Consider the following 12,695-nt stretch of genomic DNA (forward strand, 5'->3'; position numbering starts at 1 on the left):
GGGGACTCTACACTGCTCAGTGAGTGCCGTCTTTCGGATAAGACGTTAAACTGAGGTCCCGACTCTCTGTGGTCGTTAAAAATCCCAGGATGTCCTTCGAAAAAGAGTAGGGGTTTAACCCCGGCATCCTGGCCAAATCTGCCCACTGGCCTCTGTCCATCATGGCCTCCTAACCGTCCCCATATCATGATTGGCATATCATCACTCTGTCTCTCTCCACCAATCAGCTGGTGTGTGGTGTGCGGTCTGGCGCAAAATGGCTGCCGTCGCGTCATCCAGGTGGATGCTGTACACTGGTGGTGGATGAGGAGATTCCCCCCCCCCCCCATTGTGTAAATCGCTTTGGGTGCCCAGAAAAGCGCTATATAAATGTAACGAATTATCTCTTTTACGTAGATAAACAGTACAGTGACAGACAACAATGATGCAGATCTCGCTTACTACATTAAGAACTTTCCCAAATGTTACTTCATATATTTGTTGGGGAGTTAATTCAAGCATTTCTGCAAAGATGAGTCACGCACAATGTCATTATAAAGCTTAGCTCTGCTGTATGGGTTTCCGTTATGTTAATGTACAAAATAAAGCAGCTTTAAGTCTACACACTGGGATTGAAACATCTTCTTACATAATTGTACTGACATGTAGCTGTAATGATGATTTACGTAGCGATTTTACAGTGTTTATTACTAACATCCATTGTTTTAAAAACATTTTAGACTTGTAAAACTCAATCTTGAGGTGCAGATGATCAAATAGAGCTGAAATCTTTTGATCCCAGTTGCTTTGCGCACGTCCTGTCTTGTGGATATGGTTATTACGACAGAGACATGTTAATATGGATGTGTCAATCAGTTAGGTGGGCAGAAAAACCACATTCCTATATCACGTTGTGATGGGCCTAAAAAAAAGGGGGGATTTGGATCCTATCTTAAGGTCAGGAAATTTTTAAAAAGGGACCTATTAGTTTCTATCACTCCAGTATAGTGGACACACTATATCCACACGCAGTTCTGTCCAAACAGCTTACAAAACATGACTTTCTTCACAGGTGCCCTTTAAATGGTGTAATCTGACACAGTTACTGTGAAGGGTATGCCATAAAGGGCCACATTTTGAACAATATAATGTTGCTTGGCTACTAACCTTGTGTGGGTGTGGTCTTTTACCATGGATGCTAATACATCTATTGATATGGCTATTGTAATAGTTATTGTTCTTTTTTTGTGAAAAGATATTTGTTGTTGCTAAATCATTATTTATGAAACAAGTTGAATAACTGCAAAAGTTATTGTCATGATTTACCTCAGTTGTTTCAGTTCATCTCAATGTTGTAAAATTAGTGTGATTATCCATGTAAATATACAATTACTGAAAAGTAATGGTCTTTTAAAATCCAACAACTTTTTTCTGCTGAGCCAAAATTTTTCTAAAGTTGTAAATAAAACTACTGGGCTTAGAAATTAAACTGTACAATGAAACTGAAACTATTTGAGGATTCATGGCAAAATTTGACCAGCCTGGTTTTCAGTCTTTATTGATTTCTTATTCCACCAGTAATAGTAGAGTGTGAAGGTTTAATCAGCAGATGAATAGCTCCATTTTGCTTAAAATATTGCAATGCATGCAACATTATGGAAGACCATAACACAGAGTTGGTACACATCTCGCTGACACATCTGTGACCAAGACAGCAAGTCTTTGTTGTATCAAGAGCCACAGTATCTAGGGCAGGGGTGTTCAAACTCGGTCCTGGAGGCCCAGTGTCCTGCATAGGTTAGCTCCAACTTCCTTCCACACTCCTTCCTGGAAGATACTAGTATACCTAATAAAAAAGGGATTGTTCAGCTAGTTCAGGTGTGTTTAATTGGGGTTGGAACTAAAATACCCCGATTTCCAGGACCAAGTTTTTACAACCCTGATCTAGGGTAATGCCAGCATACCATCAAGAAGGATAAACCAGGCCCAATAGGAGTAACTGTGGACGCAAGAGAAAGCTGTCTAAAAAAGGATGTCCAGGTGCATAAAATATAAAACCACAGCTGCCCAACTCACTGCAGAATTAAATGTGCACCTCAACCCCTCTGTTTCCACCAAAGTTGTTTGTCGAAAGCTTCACAGGGTCAATATACTGTACATGGCTAGGCTACTATAGCTAAACCTTTTGTCACTTGTGCAATGCCAAATGTTGGTTTCAATGGTGCCAGCAGTGAAAATCTTGAGCGGTGGACAACATGTATCGAAATATGTATTGTTCTCTGAAGAGACCTGTCTTTCCCACATCTGGTAGAGTTACGGTGTGGAGAAGTCCCAGAGAAGCGTATCACCCAGACTGTACAGAAGAAAGTATGGAGGCTGGATCCATGATGGTTTTGGATGCAATATCAAGGCATTCCCTAGGCTCAATACTTGTGCTAGATGGCCGCATCATACTGAACCATTCTAGAAGACCATGTGCTTCTGTAATAGCTCAAACACTTTATTCCTGAAGGTGATGTGATGTATCAGGATGAAAATGCACAAAAACAAACAGCAAGACAGGAGACAGAGTGGTTTGATGAACATGAAAGTTAGGTTGAACAACTCCCATGGCTTGAGACCTGGTCACTGTTCTGAGAGAAGAATTGCACAATATCATTCTGGCCACTGTGCAGAACTTGCATATGTCATTCCCAAGATGAATTGATTCTGTATTGGCCGCAAAATTGAGGCCCTATACCATACTAATAAATTATTGTGGTCAAAAACAGCCATTTCAGTTTCATTGTCCAACCCTGTACATCAACATACTGAAATAAAAGTCTCTGCAAATACTGGTTTAAGCTGACTTAAAAATTTAAAATAGTTTCAGCACCATTTTGTTTTTGCCATACATTAAAACGTAATGATGCCATTCCCATTTTGGTGACAACTGTGTCATTCAGCTAATTCAAATTCAGCAGGGACATTAGAGGAGTTCACTCTGGTATGCTGTTTTTAATCTCCTCCATATTAGAAAAGGAAAGGTCATCGTGTTCATTTGGTCTCTTTAATGTGGAAGTGCTGAAGACTGATGATCAGACCCACTAATGTGTTTATGTAGTCATGCAGAGGTTGCTGTAGTCGCCCGTTTTGACTGATTTGACTTGAGCTGGAAGGGAATGTGTAATGAGTCTCCGCCGTCAGGACCCAAGACCATCCACAAAGGCCCCGAGTTGCCATAGGGATGGCATATCCATGGCAACAGAAGGAGCCGGGGTGAGCGGGATTAACACCAGAGAGTTGGGTAACAAATGACGTTAACGGGTGAAGAAGTGACACATTTCCTGTTTGTGCGCCGGGCCCTTCAATGCCTTACAAGACACTGCAGGTGATTAAAGTATAACCAATTGTTATCACCATACATTCATGAGATGATTGATTACATTAATCATTCAAACATGTTTTTGTATTACAGGTTTTCTGCTTGAATTTGCAAATGAGGTGTTATTTCTTTAAATATGCATTCATTTGCATATATTTATAGCTGAAAATATCTAAATTAGTCAGGTTTTCAAAGGAGATTTTGGGAATCATTTTTTACTCTTTATGTTTGAACATATCTTTTACGTATTATGTTTGAACATGTTTGTAAAAATCATGATGAAATTGATACACATAAAATGGTTAACTGTTTATAAGTGATGTTAAAGGTGCAGTATATTACCTGCCAAAATGCTAACCGCTTAGCATATTATCTTTGGACAGCGGGGAGGGACTGTGATCAAAGCCACACCCCCTGAAATCGTGAGCGCGCGCACCGCGTCACAACAGCAGATAGACAACCCACTAACTCATGTCATTTGGCAGTTAGTTAGTGTCAGCGCGGTGCAGAAATTACATTTATTACTTTGCCACATTTATATGCTATTTCAGAGTGAATATTCAGAGTAGCATGGTCAACAGTATAGGAAGGCTGTCATTGTTCAAAAAGGACTCAATGTAAATACAAAACAACTTCAGCTCAAAGCAGGTTAGGCGGAATAGCACTATACTTATTTTGTTGTTAAACTAAATATAAATCTACATTATTGATGCTGTAAAAGGACCTTATGAAACTAAAAATAATCACATCAATCTTTTACCGGGAGATTTCAGTGGCTGAACAACACGTCTGTGCATACAAGTCATTAACAACACAACACAATCTAACATAAGCTTAGCCTGACTAAAATAGTTTTAAAACAGAACATTACCTGTCTAATAGTAATACTTCAGCCATGGTGTCTTTCTTCCTCCGGCGTGCAAAAGTAACTCCAATATTGATATAGGTTTTTAAAAGTTTCAGTTCAGCATTTGATTTCTCCCGATGTGTCTCGTGACCGTGCGACCGCTTATGCAGGTGGGCACATGCGAATGGCGGATCTGTCTGAGCTGCTGTCTGACCTTTAGAGAGTCCTTATAATGCATTTAAAAAGGTCATATTTTGGTTTTGGGATCTACAACAACAGACTGATATGCATCAAAAAACACTTTCATTGACCTAATATCCATTTGTTTTTACCTAATCTCAACAACTCCCATATGATTCATTTAGCAATTAATTTGTTCCCAAACCCCTCCTAAGCGCGATGATCTGCGTTGATTGTCGGATGACCCAGTCTATTGCGGTTGGTCGACTGTGTTCAGCATGGGACAGAGTGAAATGCCCACCACCGCTTATCAACAATTTTGAGGTACATAAACCACCACATGTGTGTAGAAAAGCTGATAGTGGCTATAGCAATGACAAACGGCAGAGAATTGCAAGCTCACAAACACATTTAAATCCAAAAACAATGATGCACACACCACATTTTCAACGTGGTTTTAGACGTGATATGTGAATATAAAGAGTTAACAAGATACAGTACAAGCAGATACAAGTAACAAATCACAACTAAATGCATCATTTGCTAGCTAAAGAAAACAAGGAGGCAGCCATTTTAATTGCACCTAATTACACTTACTGTGTACTGTAAAGTTCCTGTCAAGTTCTGACAAAGTCCCATGCATACATAGTTTTTTCTTATCCTTCCTTTAACAAATGTCAGGCAAAACTCCCATTGTAAGCATGTAGATTGCTGAAGCACTCATCAGAAAAATGATGGGAACACAGCACAAGGCTGAGGCCATAATGCTGAGGTGTTTTTGCAAAAATAAACTTCAACCACTGACTCTTCACAGCCTCATCTTTGGGTAGTGAAAATAACCCCAAAATTTCCCTCACACTTCAGAGCACAGCGTCTTAGTGACATGATTCAGCTAGCTAGGATTTGCTACAGTGTTTGTCTTCTTATTTTTCTTTCTACAGTGTTTGTGGGCGGGGCTGGGGGTTTTAATTTTTCCAGGTCTGTTATGAGTCGATTCTTTTATAGGTGAATCAATAGTTTTAAACATGATGCACTTTCAGATTTAAGCCTTAGCTGGATATTTTACTTCACTTAGAGCTGTGTTACACCCTGCATGGAAGGTTGCTTTCAAAAACCCATAATAGGGGCTCTTTAAAGTGTAGATATATACAGGAGAAAAGACTAATTTTAAGAAAACTGCCTTTAAAAACATATTGTCATTGAAATTTAAAGTCACCATTTGATAATGAGCAACAAAAAGTGAAAAGCCTGTTGGGATTTTTTCTGTACATTAGACAGATAAAACACGTTATAAAAACCTAAAATGAATGATAAAACAGCGTTTTCGCTTGCAGTATCTGGTCTTGAGGATACCATTCAATTTAAAAATGTATGTTTCCTGGAGCAAAATCACACAGGGTAAGTTATGTAAGAGAAAATTCAATTAAGTTAGGTAACTGAAATGAATGACATCAGTAGGGCTCATATTTTTGTGAATTTAGCAGCTGGTAATTCATCGCAGAGACATACACATCTTGAGAAGGGTTAGAGAAGGCACAAACACAACAAGCCAATTCTCTTTCAACAATGACAGCAAATATTAAGTCGAAGCCATGGACAAAACTTGCTTTTCATAGATCAACAACAATTCAGTAGATCAGACAAACATGTCTGCTAAAATTTAAGGGAAAAATACATTACAACATCATTGGATGCATCATGGCAGACATCATCTAAAATTGACAAAGAATTATTAAGTCTTCTAAAAAAATAAAAGCAATAAAAGAAATGTTACTGACTAGTTGGTTTGTAATAATTCTAATAATGCATGGATTAATGTCATTATCAAATCACAAAGATGGCACAAAATGTGTTGTAATTAAAGAATTATGAAATGTGCAGCACACTAAATCCTTTATTCCTGCAACTACTGTCAATTTCAAACACTTCTAACGTGCAGTTGAAAATGTTTGTGATAACAATAGTTTATAAATGAGTTATCATTTAAAGTGTGCCTACGGTTTTCAGTCAAAAAAAAAAATGAATAAATGAGAAATAACTCTATAGATATATATATACATAAATATATACACTCTAAATATGACTCTATAGTTATATATATACACATTAGAAAAAATTGATGTCTGCAATATTGTTGCAAACAATTTGTGTGTTGAATTTAAACAAACAAATTAAATTTAGTAATGCTCAACTTAATTTGTTTGTTTAAATTCAGCCCAGATAAATTGTTTACAACCACTTAACTTTAAAAAATGTATTAAATTCAAGGAATCATCTTTGAATATTTTTTTTTTCAGTGAGTTGAAGTCAGAAATATTAGTCCCCCTTTGATTTTCACAGTGTGTGATAAAATTTTTTCTTGTGGAGAAAGTCTTATTTGTTTAATTTAGGCTATAATAAAAGCAGTTTTTAATTTTTTAAAGCTATTTTAAGGTCAATTTTATTAGCCCCTTTAGGCTATATAAATGTTTTTTGTTTTTTTTTTTGTTTGATAGTTAACAGAACAAACCATTATTATACAATAAATTGCCTAATTACCCTAACCTGCTGTAACCACGGGGAGTGACACTGACAACAGAAGGTAGGATCCAAATGCAGGTTTAATCGTAGTCAGGCAAGCAATGGTCAATACAGGTGTAAACAGGTATATTGAGACAGTCCAGAATTGTAGTCATATAACAGGTCTTAAGGCAGGCGGCAGACTAAGACAAAACAAGGCTCAGGTCAATAAACAGAATAACAAGACAAGGAGAACGCGTTAGTGTTACTAGTACAGTTAACAAAACTCGGCCATGTGACTGAGTGTGTGCGCTGCTTAAGTACTGTGTGTAATCAGTCTTTGACAATCCTCACCCCCCCCCCCCCCCCCCCACCCCCAAAAAAAAGAAGTTTTAATGTAGCCCACTAATAAACCTATTCTAATCTTATTAATAAGATAAAAAATGGTTAATGATAAATAAAGGGTTTATAAGACTTGTAAAATCCAAATAGGAAAAAAATAGTCTGTTATGAGCCATATCAAACCTCTTGAGCCTCCTATCTCCTCCTGATTTGAAGTTTCTGTTTGTTTTTTGAAAATGTAATTTTCTGCATGTCTTCAAATCTGAAAATATGTTTTATTTTATAGTGTGAGTTGTTATCCAATGTGATACAAAGCTACAAACATGTTCAATCGGACAGAGTGATTAACTGAGGTGAAGTGTTGTCAAAATACTGGAATTTCTAAATTTAATACCTCGCAAAATATTGATATTCAATAGGCTACTATTTTTTATATAATAACAATTCTATCAAAAATAGTAGGCTACAAATAATAAAAATAAAGATCTATATGCTAGAAATATGTTTACTTTAAATTTCTTCAGAGGGATTTTTTTTTTTCAGTTTTCCTCAAAATAGGGTGATGTGGGCATTGTAGCACTTTAAATGCATCTAATGCCTGTTTTATTCATACTTGACCAGAAATTCTATATATTCCTCAGAAAAGTAGTAGAACATTCTAGGAAATCCCTAATATGGATGAAGGCATCCAGCTATTGCTGTAGTAGAATAAAAATAAGATCTGAATAAAAATAAAAAGGCTTTAACTGATCATTTACACGACTGCGACAATAAATGTTTTATACAGTTGAAGTCATAATTATCCTTTGAATTTTATTTTCTTTTTTAAATATTTCCCAAATGATGTTTAACAGAGCAAGGAAATTTTCACAGTAGTCTATGTCTGATAATATTTTCCCTTTGAAGAAAGTCTTATTTGTTTTATTTGAGCTAGAATAAAAGCAGTTTTACATTAAAAAAAAAAAAACATTTTAGGGTCAAAATTATTAGCCCCTTTAAGATATATATTTTTCCTATAGTCTACAGAACAAGCCATCGTTATACAATAACTTGCCTAATTACCCTAACCTGCCTTTAAAGCCTTTAAATGTCACTTTAAGCTGTATGAAGTGTCTTAAAAAATGTCTAGTCAAATATTATTTACTGTCATCATGGCAAAGATAAAATAAATTAGTTTTTAGAGTTGAGTTATTAAAACTATTATGATTAGAAATTTGCTGAAAACAAACTTTCTTCGTTAAACAGAATTTGGGGGCTAATAATTCAGACTTCAACTGTATGTGCTCTTACAACCATTTTAGGTATTTTCATAAGAAAGTCGATTTATAATTTGATGCAAACTGACAAAGCATGTTACAGTAGAATATAGCTATATAATAATAAGCTAGATGCATAAACTCACTGTGATTTAACTATTACAGAAACAGATGTGACTTGCTATATCATATAAATATCATATCTAGAAAGCTAGTACAATTTACGTTTTTTTTTACTTACTCGCATGTATTTACATTGATATGATGCACATTTTACTGATTATAGTTATTTAATGTCTCCAAAAGTACACACATTTTATACTGTGGAAACAAACTTCATCAGTAGTTAACTATTCAGTTTTGCGAAAGAGTTGTATTATTACCTCATTAGCTTCAGCTCCTCAAATTAATGAATGAATGAAGTGCAGTGGCAGGATTTTTGTTAACACCATGTGACAATAGAGCCACTCCCACCTGCCGGTAGAAACAGGTACTGCTGAACAGCTGATGATTTAATTACCTGACACAAACAAACGCTGCATTAAGTGGAATGTTTGATGTATGTGATAATATTCAGTACTTAGATAACAAAATAAATGTTATACAACATATTTTTATTTAAGTGCAACATATTCCAAGAGATAAGGGGCTTTTGACAATACATCAGGGGCTTAAGACCCCCCCCCCCCCCCCTCGCAACGCCACTGGGCAGGTGTGTGTGTGTGTGGCATGACTGAATATATAGTCCATTTACAAGCAGATTTGTAGTTCTATCAGAGTGAATGTTTTCCAGCGACCTCTGGTGGTAAGAGGTCGCTGGTGATTGTGACACCTGCCTAGTTAAACTAATTACCCTAGTTAAGCCTTTAAATGTCACTTTAAGCTGCATAGAAGTGTCTTGAAAACTATCTCGTAAAATATTATTTACTGTCATCATGGCAAAGATAAAAAAAAATAAGTTATTAGAAATTAGTTATTAAAACTATTATGTTTAGAAATATGTTGAATAAATGTTCTCTTTGTCAAACAGAAATTGGGGGAAAAAATAAACGCGGGCTAATAATTCTGACTTCAACTGCATATATACAGTTGAAATTAGAATTATTAGCCCTCTTTTGAATTTTGTTTTCTTTTTTAAATATTTCCCAAAGGATGTTTAACAGAGCAAGGAATTTTTCACAGTATATATGATAATATATTTCCTTCTGGAGAAAGTCTTATTTGTTTTATTTCGGCTAGAATAACAGCAGTTTTTAATTTTTTAAACAACATTTTAGGGACAAAATTATTAGCCCCTTTAAGGAATTTTTTTTTTCAATAGTCTACAGAACAAACCATCATTATACAACAGCTTGCCCAATTACCCTAACCTGCCTATAACCTAATTTACCTAGTTTTTAGCCTTTAAATGTCACTTTAAGCTGTAGAGAAGTTTTGAAAAATATCTAATCACATATTATTTACTGTCATGATGGCAAAGATAAAATAAACCAGTTATTTGAAATGAGTTATTAAAACTATCACGTTTAGAAATGTGTTGAACAAATCTTCTCCGTTAAACAGAAATCAGGGAAAAAATTAAACAGGGGGCTAATAATTCAGGGGGCTAATAATTCTGACTTCAAATATATATTCTGAATTCATATATATATATATATATATATATATATATATATATATATATATATATATATATATATATATATATATATATATATATATAATTAAGGAAGGACACTTCAAAAGTAATAGTTTTTTCATTAAGTTTTGGCCTTTTTTTTCATTTTCTGTATAATGTAACACAATTTCTCTAAATTCTGTGAGTTTTTCCTCCTTTGTACCAAAATGAAAAAAAAAATCATAAGTAATTTATAGAAATTACTAAAAAATGGTTTTCGAACCATAAAGTGTAATTTATTATTTACAATACTTCGTTAATGATTGCTGCAGCACATGGGAACACAATGAATTGATAATTTTTTATAGTTTTGTTTTAGAAATTAAAAATATAGCAATATCCACGTAACACAACAAAAATGTTTCTTGGGGACCCAATAACATGCCAGACCCTAGTGAGATATGGATGTGGTATTATTGTAAATAGGCTTTAGATAGATTAGCACAGTGGTCCCCAACCTTTTAAACATTTTTTCCGTGGCCCGGTGTGGAGGGGAGATGTAAGTAGATTGCTTGTGGCATTCTGAAAAGCTGAAATGTTTTTAAGTACTGTAGGTGCATCTGGAAAATGTGAGCCTGACCAATAGCTTAACAGGCTGCATTTAAGAAAACGCATACAATTACAAAAAAGCCACCAAATTTAGAACAGATCTTCATCAATTTCAAAGCATACATGCTGCAAATAGTCACAACGCTCACACACTAAAAAAACATTGCATTTTCCCATAAGGCAAACAAATTAATAAAACATGCTACATTTTCTCACAACGCAAACAATTTACGAAAGCGATTTACAAAACCTGTAAAACATGACGGATTGAAACCTTGAAACATGACTGATGTCCCTTGGCTTTAATTTTTATCTATTAGCCTAAATAACCATAATAGCCAGATCTGACACATTTTAGGGTCTCCTTGAAACATTTCCATTGTGTTCTGTTTTTTTTGCAAGTGTTGTGAGAAAATGCAGCACATTTTATTAATTTGTTTAAGTTGTGCGGAAATGCAGCACGTATTTAAAAAATGTGTTTGGGTTTTGAGGATTTGCAGCACGTGTGCTGTCAAGCGGATAAAGATCTTTTCTCAATTTGCTGCTGTTTTTTGTAATTGCTCGTTTTCTTAAGTGAAGTTTAAAGCTGTGGTCACACTGGGCTTTTCCTCCCATAGACTGCCCCTTTTCGCAGTGCCGTACGACAGAATTTCACACAAACAAACTCTAGTGTGACCGCAGCTTAATTTTAAACAAATTTCAAGGAGCACGTGCTAATGATTGACCCAGTTGGCCCACATTAGCTAATCATGATCTTTCAATTAAAAGATCCCAAGGCACTATATATATATATACTCATTTCCTTTCTACAACTATCTTCAACTGGAAGAAACCCCCCTCCTCCCATCTTTATCAAGAATGGGCGGCACGGTGGCCCAGTGACAAGCACTGTTTCCTCACAGCAAGAAAACCAATGGCGTTGGGTAATTGCTGGGCCATCTGGTATTTCTTTGCAGAGTTTGCATGTTCTCCCTGTGTCCGCGTGGGTTTCCCTTGGGTTCTCCTGTTTTCTCCCACTGTCCAAATATGCTCTATTTTATAGAAGTTCACCTTGGCCTCAGCAGCGGGGGAGTTTGAGATTAAACTGAGCTCAATTTCCCCTGTGAAAGGGGGAGCCCTGGGCCCGAGGATCCCTTGAGCTCAGGGCTCTCTCCCGGGACAGCACACCAAACAAGCGTGCTAAATCACAAGCTAACGCCCCATTCACACAGGGCTTCAGCGTCAACGCTTGAATGAAGGCATGTCTGAAGTTGGGGCTAAAGTGATCGTCATAGCAGCGTCAGCCAATGAAATTCATTCAGCAGTTGGCCACTGTCTAGCTGGTGTAATATACATATAGCAATATGATTGGCTGACGCTTGAAAAAGTTGAGCTAGTCCCAACTTCTGCAGCGAGCAACGCCTCTGAAGCAGCGCCGACGGATCCACAATGTAGTTCGGCAACGTCAGACGTCACCCATTCAAAGTGAATTAGAAGCGTTGATGCTGACGCCCCGTGTGAATGTATATTAGTTTAAACAATCTTAGAACAATTCACTTTAAAATCACCTTTGCAAAAATAATCTGTCACCATCAGTCAGAAGATTCTCTAAAGGCAACATCATCGCTGAATTAAAGATGACTGTTAGGCTTGTCAAGCACTTATGCACGTAATTATAGCGCTTGATGATGACTTCATTGTCAGTATACATCAACATTAACAGACATGTGATTAGCATGAGGACTCAGTCTAAACAAATACTATGCTTGCACAGGGGATTTTATTTTTGTTTAAGTACAAATTAATCAGCAGTAATCACATGATGTTGACATTCCATTCATTTATGTCTACAGAAGGTTACATATGTTCCAGTAACATACATGTTCAAATGTTTAGCCTTATATTTATAAAATATATACAGATACATGCCTGTAGAAGTGAAGCACCACTGATACCAGAATGATGTTACAAAGTATTTTACTTTGTACACTTCCCATCTATTACACAAATGGACATTACCGA

This window comes from Danio rerio, chromosome 2 (assembly GCF_049306965.1).
Source record: "Danio rerio strain Tuebingen ecotype United States chromosome 2, GRCz12tu, whole genome shotgun sequence".
Lineage (NCBI taxonomy): Eukaryota > Metazoa > Chordata > Actinopteri > Cypriniformes > Danionidae > Danio > Danio rerio.